Raw genomic sequence first — 9,491 nt, forward strand, 5'->3', positions numbered from 1 at the left:
ATGATTACTAAGGTCACTGAATGTTAGTTTAACCAAGAAAAAGGGAGGCATCAGGAATCTAGTCACAACTAGGACTTACATGGTATTTAAAAAATAGTGTATATATATATACACACACACACACACAGTGTATATATATATGTGTGTGTATACACACACACACACACACACATATATATATAACATCTGTAATATATATATTACACCTGGTTAGAAAGTAATAGAATGATGGCTTAGATAATGAAAGACAAAATTATAGGAAAGTCAGTAGTCCATCATCAGCACCACCACCACTACTGCTACTACTACCATAATCACTATTCCAACACTTTTGGGGAGGCATCTATATTGAAAATATACAGATTGAAATGCCTAGATTCTAATGTAGGTATTCAATTGACATACTTTACATGTCAGAAGCACTCATCAGGCCAAGGGACCTGCCTCTATAATAAAGCTGTCTCAATATTTTCTTTGAATTCAGAATCCTTTGAAGTGCTATTTTTCTTGTTTTTCTTTTAATTTTTAGTGTTTATTTATTTTTGAGAGAGAGAGAGAGACAGTGCAAGCATGGGAGGGTAAGAGAGAGAGACACAGAATCTGAAGCAGGCTCCTGGCTCTGAGCTCTAAGTACAGAGCCCAATGCAGGGCTTGAACTCATGAACTGTGAGATCATGACCTGAGCCAAAGTCGGACACTTCACTGACTGAGCCACCTAGGTACCCCTTTCTTGTTGTTGTTGTTTTTATAATTATTTAGGATGAAGTAAAATCTACTTGATTCAGAAACATTACAACATACTTAGACTGAGATAGAAAAAAAGAATGGATGAGTTTGAGAGAGATTTTAAAACTTAGTTTGCATGATAGTCATGGAAAGAGGCATTTGTGGGGAAGAGCACTGGGTGTTATATGGAAACCAACTTGGTAATAAACTATTAATTAAAAAAGAATATCCATGAAAAAAATAAAACTTAGTTTGTTGGTAAAGCACATGATATTTGTTGTTGGATTTAGCTGATTTTCCAAAGAAGTTTGGTAATGATCATATTTTGTCTACTATAAAGCTTTCATTGATATCAAAGTGCTATTGTATTTACAGATGGTTTGAACCTCGTAGAGTGTTGATCAGCTTCATATATTCATGCTAAAGAAATAATGTGAGAAAGACTAGAAGAAATAGAGCCAGGAGAATGGTTCTGGAGAGAATCTGTTGTGAACTGGGTTAAGTGGATCAAATGTGCCATCTAGTAAGGCTGTTTTTTTGTTTGTTTGTTTGTTTGTTTTTAGGTGAAGAGAAGCAAGTCAGTGACATAGACTTAGAAAAGCAAAAGATTACATCTAAGAAGAACAACCAAGGCAATAAGTATGAATATACACAGATAAGAGAGTCCTAGTTCTGCCAAGGTTGAGCTATTACAAGAATCTAAGGTAGATAACTGGAAGAAATAGAGATACTTACAGACCCAGGCGAAGATCTAGCCAAAAGTAGAAAATCAATCTTATAACAGTATAGGAAAATGAAAATTAAGAGGCAGGAGTCAGGGAGAGGCTACTTAACACAGAAAATAATGCATGCTGTTCCAATGGAAATAGAAACAAGAAAATAGATTCAAGTGAGATGATTACTATTGGATACCTAACCAACAGAGATGGAGGAGCAAATAACACAGAGGTATTAAGCCTTGTGATTATGGTTATGGTTATGGAAAGAAGAGTTAGTGTAGCCAAAAGATTAATTCAATTTTAAGACCAATTTAACAAGCAAGATGGCCAAAGGGTAGATCTGTGCCAACCTTAAAAGTTCCAAATCAAGGTTTGTTTGTTTTGTTTGAAGGAGGATTTCTTTTTATTTTTTTAAAAGAGTTTATTGTCAAAATGGTTTCCATATAACACCCAGTACTCTTCCCCACAAGTGCTCTCCTCCATTACCAACACCTCCCTTCCTCCTCCCCCTCCCCCTTCAACCCTAGATTCCTTTTCAGTATTCAACAGTGTCTCAAGTTTTGCATCCCTCTCTCTCCCCAATGAAGGAGGATTTTCAATGCAGGCAATGAAGAACTAGTGAAGGATGCTGAGTATGATAATAATGTATGGAAGCATTTTTCTGAAAGATTCATCAAGATAGATTGTAGAAGGAAGCACAAACACGCAGAAAGGCCAATTATAAGGCTATTGCAGTGCTCTATATTGCATATGTTATACATCACATATATAATACTATAAAAAGTGTATATTAAAACTTCACAAAATTTGTTATCCCTAATTGCCTTTCTCCTGTTTTTTTTTAAATTTTTGCTGTATTTTCTTCTAGAAAGAATTAAAAACGCATGAATCTTATTATCTAAGATTATCTAAGATAGAAATCTTATTCATTTCTCCAGAAATTTTGCCCTGTTTGACATTTTAACACAACTAATTGGGAAGATAAACAAATACTGTCTTTGAAAAAATAAGTTAATTTGCATTCATTTGTTTGACTATTTTCACAGTGTCCTTTTATTTGAACTAATTCCAATTTTGAAGGATCATTCATCATGTACCTGAGTTTGAAGGTTGATTAAGATTTTTAAGTGGTGAATGGGAACTTGAGCAGGATTAAAATTTAACTTTTAAAAGTAAAATTTGGATTTTTCTCATGGAACTTAATATCTACACATAAATTAGTGAAAGCCTTGTATAGGAAGTGGTAATGAAAATTCAGAACAAGTGGTATATTGGAAAGGAAACTTTAACTACACTTGGGGACTAAGTGGATTTTAGAAAATACAGGAAGTCATGATTACTTTTGAACCTGGAGGATTGGGAAAATGGTGTTGACTATGTAAAAAAAAAATGGAGGGAATTGAGGGGAGACAGCATTGCATAGAAGTATTAGTGTTTCTAATAAATAGAATTTGTTTTGGTAGTGGACATAGTGGCAATATCCAAGCAACAGACCTTGAGCTCAGAGAGGAGATTAATGGTGGCCATGTAGATTAGAGAATCATTTATGTAGAAGTCAGCACATTTTCTAAGATTAGAGAGTTAAAAGACAGCATATCTCGAAGGAAATGTTCCTTACCATTTGCAAATCTGTAGCAAAAAATATCCCCAGGTGTTTGAATTGGTTCACAGGGTCATACTGATAATGGTGGAATTTGTGTAATAGTTTTTCATGTGAAAGCTGACACTAAGATAAGCAGTTGCATGCACCGTGCATCATAGCAGTTCTACTGACACATATCAGTCCAGAAAATCCAGGATTTGGAAACAATAATGAAATTGTTCAGTGTGTGTCATATGCTTCTGTGGCTGTTGTTTTACAAATGAGGTCAGTGTGAGTGTAATTAGATTAGCTCACTCCAATATACTTATCTCACTGTAACACAAAATATAGATTCAGGAAGATCAACTACTCTTATTCATTAAACATCAAATCTAGTCTGTAATTTTTGTAGTTATGCTTCAAAATAATGGGAAAACAATATGAAAAATTATCTTTTGATATACACATACTTATACATACTTATGATATACACATACTAGATAATAAAAACATCCTTGATTTACTATGACACAATTTACAAATTACTGTCTGATTTTTTTGTATTTCATTATAAACAATATAAATTGTAAGATACGCACTTTTTTCAAAAATATAAATCTATTGAAATCTATTACTGTCTAAATCGTTTATCCTTTAAAGCACATTTTAGTGACATTACTTATCATATTTAACTAATTTGGGATATGAGCACGTTAATGTGAACATATTTTTAAACAGAATTTTGGCTTCTAAGAGGAAAATTAGCAAGTTATTGGATGAGGCTTATTTTTCCTTATGTATTTCAATTAAATCTACGATAGAAGAGCATTTCTCAATTTTAATAAATGAATCACTACATGGCTAGAGCTAAGTGTAACTTAAAATTATCACATTATCAATATGTATGGTTTAGAAATTATATTCAATAGTAGGGATAAGGTTTTACTCTGTTAATATTTAAGAAAACCAGAGAATATATTATTAAGAGTGATCCTAATCCAAATTTCAACAGTACTATATAATTTCCTGGTGCTCTATCTTGTACCAGAGAAGTCTTCCTGTCTAACCTTGATTTAATTGTGCATTAAAGTAATCTTATTTGTGCATGAGCAGTGACCTCATTTGGGTCATAAATATGAATCAATAGTGTAGAAAATACCACATCTGACCTTGCCATAATGGCAAAGCCTTTGATATTTAATATTGTATTGCTTATTGAATGTGTTAATTTCATTGGGAGATAACATAACCATCTACATGTTTAAAAACACAAATGAGTAATGAATTATACCCCAAACAAGCATTTGAATCATCTTTGAGATTGTAGTGACTTTAAGATTGAATTACATAGAGGTAATGTGAGTAAATTACCCTGACATAGTAAATTACCCTGACATAGAGTACATTTATGGTGTAGATTTATCTACATTCTGTTACAAATTGTGCCTAGAGAGTTTTATAGTTTTGTTTTCAGGGAGGTAGGAATTGCATCAGGAATACCAAGCACTATGAGCTTGAGGAATCTCAAATGACTGTCATGACTCTCTTCTCTGCTACTTAGCAATAATCAGAGACTCAAGTAGTGAATCTAAAGTACGAACTAAGAATTATGGTTAATGGAACTTAACATGAACCAATAAGCCCCTCAGAATGTTAATGTTCCTTGGGTTACATAAAAATAGTTTTTAAACAATGAATACATTTTTAAAAAGAGAGAGAACTAACAATTTTCTTAAACTGTGATGTGGTTCAACCCACATCTATATTGTATTTAGTCCTGGGAGCTAGGTTCAAAGCAGGACTGATGAGCTTGAATAGTTCTATTGGAAGGCAAACAGGAAATAAATACTTCAAAAAATGACTTCAAATAGCAGCTAAGGAAGGAGAAAAGTGTTGGAAACAATAGAAAAGCTACCAGGAAGGTATGTTTAACTCAGTTATCCCTGCCTTGAAAACAAAGGCAGCCTTTTGAAAGTCAGCAATTGAAAAACCTTTAAGAAAAACTGAATGAATTTATTTCAAAAAAGTTCTATATCAGATTTTGTGTTATGTAGAGGATTGAGCTTTATGACATATAAATCATACATAATCCAAGGTTTCTATAATTATTTGGAGATTACATATATATTTGAACAATGACAATGTATATATTAAATTCTGTTTTTTGTTGTTGTTGTTGTTTTTTTTTTAAAGTAGGCTCCATGCCTAACATGGGCCTTGAACTTACAATCCTGAGATCAAGGGTAACACAACTGTATGGACTGAACCATTAAAATGTAAAATCAACTAAAAGTCCTATTTTGATTTAATAGCTGCACTTTTCCAGTACACCCGTTATATCTTGGGAATTTGGCCTGAGTCATTATGATCCTTTCAACAGTCTTATAACATATGAATTATTCCATTTTACAGATGTGAGCCTCACATACACTAACCAAAGTTGTATAGCTATTAAAATGGGACATGATAAAGTCCATCATTTCACTACAAAGATTAGTTTCTTTCCACTGCTTTTGTCTCCCTTACAGTATATATATTAGAGTAATAAAACAGTTTAATATATTTTCCTTGAAAAATTTTTGGCATTAAAGAGTTATATCCTGCTTAAGTACAACATATCTAATTTTATGGCGCATAGAAGAATTAGCAATTACAAACTCAAAGAACTTCAGAGTTTTTATATGACATGCTATTGTAACATATAGATCCACCTTACACAGTCATATGCATTGAATGAGGATTCGAAAAATTTCCTGGTTTGAGGAGCTTTGGCTGTGATTTAACAGCACTACTTATGACCATATCAAAATTATTCTTCCACTTTTAATGATAAATTTTCTTGATCAGATGTCAAATGTTATATGGATTCCCATACTCTACTGTTGTGCCTGTGGGAAATATTGTGAATTTGGTTTCCTAATTATGGGATATATGTATGTCTAATGAGCAAGAATCTGTGAAGCTTTCCTTCAAAACAGCTTTCTTGTCTTCAAAACACCATTTTCAGCTTAAGAAAAATAGGATTTTACTTCCAGAAAACATCATTAACTTAATCTTAAAGTACACTCAGTGAGCAGTGCTAGCTCTCACCCAGTGTGAGAAATCACTTCACAATTTTCCCCTACTTTTACCCTTTTGAAAGAATAGAAATAAAGTTAGAAATTACTGCTTTGCTTTTCTCTGAGCTATATCATGGTGGCAAGGACTGTAAACAGAAGCATTATATTAGTCTTAAGGTCCCATTTTTCCCTAGTCATGAACTCATTCAGAATTCATATTTGCGACCAATAACATCTTATGGTTTCCTGGACTAGATGTGGTCTTGGGACACTTAGAGAGAAACCCTCTCTTAGTGTGTGACATGTAACAAATTGCATGTCAAAGTTGTTCCTTACTATAAGCTCAGATAATAATTGAATATTTAATAGCTTATTTATAGAAAATGTATTACAAAGTGGAAAATTCAATTGATTCTAATAATTTACTTTAATGTAAATCTAAGACATACACTCCTGTATGGGTACAAATATACTGATTACCTTTAATCAGAATAAGAATTTTGAAATAATATATGGCTATTATGGAGCAAACCAATATTTCTTGAAAGATGTCTCTCAAAGTAATATGAGACTGCTGAATATTTCCTTACAATGATATATATTTCTGAGTGAGTGTATCTCTCTATCAATCTATCTATATGTAGAGAGAAATAGATGATCTATAACTGGATAGTTACAAGTATAGAGATGATGACATAAGAAGATGCATATATATGCATATATATAATACTTATCGATACATAGATATACATATATAAAATATTCTTAGAAACATGGATATATGGAAACAGCCTAGATAATAAATTCATGCTTTATTTTTGTCAATATTACCTATTGGAAGAATTTTTGAGAATGAATAACAGTAAGGACAAAATAATTAAAAAATCAGTTCACCTGCATTCATAAAAACATGTTATTATAAATTTATTTGCCTAAATCGATCTTTCTGACCTCATTATTAAACATTGACCTTGGATGCTAGTATGCTTGTGTGTGTTTATGTGTGAAATAAAAGAGAGATTAGAGCCATTATTAGATATGTTTGTTAAATACCTTTGAGATATAATTAACATAACATAAAATTCACTCATTGAAAGTGTAGAATCCAGTGATTCTTGGCATATATATATAATTTTATATATCTATATCACTTCCTTATCAATCCATCTATCAATGGACACTTGGGCTGCTTCCATATTTTGAGTATTGTAAATAATGCTGCTAGAAATGTAAGAATGCATGCTTCTCTTTGAATCAGTGTTTTTATATATTTTTAAGTACATTCCCAGTAGTGAGATTACCGGATCATAGGATAGTTCTTTATTTTTTTAGGTCTATTTATTTATTTTGAGAGAAGAGGCACAAATGGGTAAGGAGCAGAGAGAGAATGGAAGAGGGAAAGAGAGAAAGAGGGAGAGGGAGAAAGGAGAGAGAGAGAATCCCCAGCAGGTGCCACACTGTCAGCATAGAACCTGAAGTGAGGCTCAATCTCACAAACCATAAAGCATGAGATCATGACCTGAACCGAAATCAAGAGTCAGACACTTCCCCTACTGAGCCACCCAGGTGCCCCAGGATTGTTCTATTTTTGACTTTTTGAGAAACCTCCATACTGTTTTCCACAGTAGCTGCAAGAGTTTGCATTCCCACCAACAGTGCGCGAGGATTCTTTTTCTTCCACATCCTTACCAACACTTGTTTCTTGTGTTTTTGATTTTAGCCTTTCTGGGGTAGGTGTGAGGTGATAACTCATTGTAGTTTTGATTTGCATCTTCCTGATGATTAACAATGTTGAATATCTTTTCATGTGTTTGTTGGCCATCTGTATGTTTTCTTTGGAAAAAAATGTCCATTCATATCTTCTTTCGATTTTTAATTGGATTATTAACTTCTTTTGATTTTTTAATTTGATTATTAACTTAATTGGATTATTAACTTTAATTGGATTATTAACTTTTTATAAGTTCTTTATATGCTTGAGATACTAACCCTTTATTGGATATGTCATTTGTAAAATATCTTCTCCCATTCCACAGGTTGTGAAATATCTTCTCCCATTCCATAGGTTGCCTATTTTGGGACTATTACTTTCTAATGCTTCTTCTTACAACCTATGCCTTTTAGTAATATTGATAGATACTGTATTCATTGCTTTTTAATTATGTTTATTGCTTACTTCACTGTGAAAAGATTTTTATTTTAACAGCGTATTTTTGCTTTCAATTCTGTTGTCTTAAGAGACATATCTAGAAAATGTTGGTAAGGCCAATGTCAGAGAGATTACTGCCTGTGCTCTCTTTGACGGTTTTTATGGTTTCAAGTCTCACATTTAGGTCTTTAATTTGTTTTGACTTTATTTTGCATATAGTGGAATAAAGAAGTCTAATTTTATTCTTTTGCATGTTGTTGTCCAGTTTTTCCAACACCGTCTGTTGAAAAAAGTAACCTTTTCCCGTTGTGTATTAATTCCTCTTTTGTTGAAGACTGATTATTTAATTGTGGGTTTATTTTTGTTCTACAGATACATGTGTCTGTTTTGGTGCCAGTCCCATGATGTTTTTATGATTACAGATTTATAATATAACTTAAAGCCTGGAATTGTGGTAACTCTAGCTTTGCTTTTCTTTTTCAAAACTACTTTGGCTATTCAGGGTCTTCTTTGGTTCTATATATATTTTAGGATTTTTTGTTCTAAGTCTGTGAAAAATGTTGCTTGTAATTTGATAGGGATTGCATTAAATGTGTAGATTTCTTTGGGTTGTATGTGCATTTTAATAATACCTATTATTAGGTATTATAATAATACCATAAACATGGAACGTCTTTCCATTTATTTGTGGCCTCTTTGATTTTTTTTGAATATTTTATAGTTTTCAAAGTACAGGCCTTTGACTTCTTTGCTTGGATTTAGTCCTAGGTATCTTATTATTTTTGGTGCAATTGTAAAGGGGATTGTTCTAGTAGGGTTTTTTTTGGTGGAGTCTTTAGGGTTTTCTATATAGAATATCATGCCATATGTAAATAGTAAGCATTTTTCTTCTTACCAATTTGAGTGCCTTTTATTTCTTTTTGTTGTCTAATTTCTGTGGTCAGTTCTTCCAGTATTATATTGAATAAAAGTGTTGAGAGCAGACATCCTTATCTTGTTCCTGACCTTAGGGAGAAAGTTCTCAGTTTTACTCATTAAGTATGATGTTTGTTGTAGATTTTTCACATATATCCTTTATTAAATTGAGGTATGTTTATTCTAAATCTACTTTGTTATGGGCTTTTGTCATGGATGGATGTTGTTCTTTGTCAAATGCTTGTTCTGCAACTATTGGGATGATCATATTTGTTTTTAGCCTTTCTCTTATTGATGTGATGTATCATGTTGATTGATTTGTGAATATTGAATCTCTCCTG

Source organism: Suricata suricatta, chromosome 11, assembly GCF_006229205.1.
Source record: "Suricata suricatta isolate VVHF042 chromosome 11, meerkat_22Aug2017_6uvM2_HiC, whole genome shotgun sequence".
Lineage (NCBI taxonomy): Eukaryota > Metazoa > Chordata > Mammalia > Carnivora > Herpestidae > Suricata > Suricata suricatta.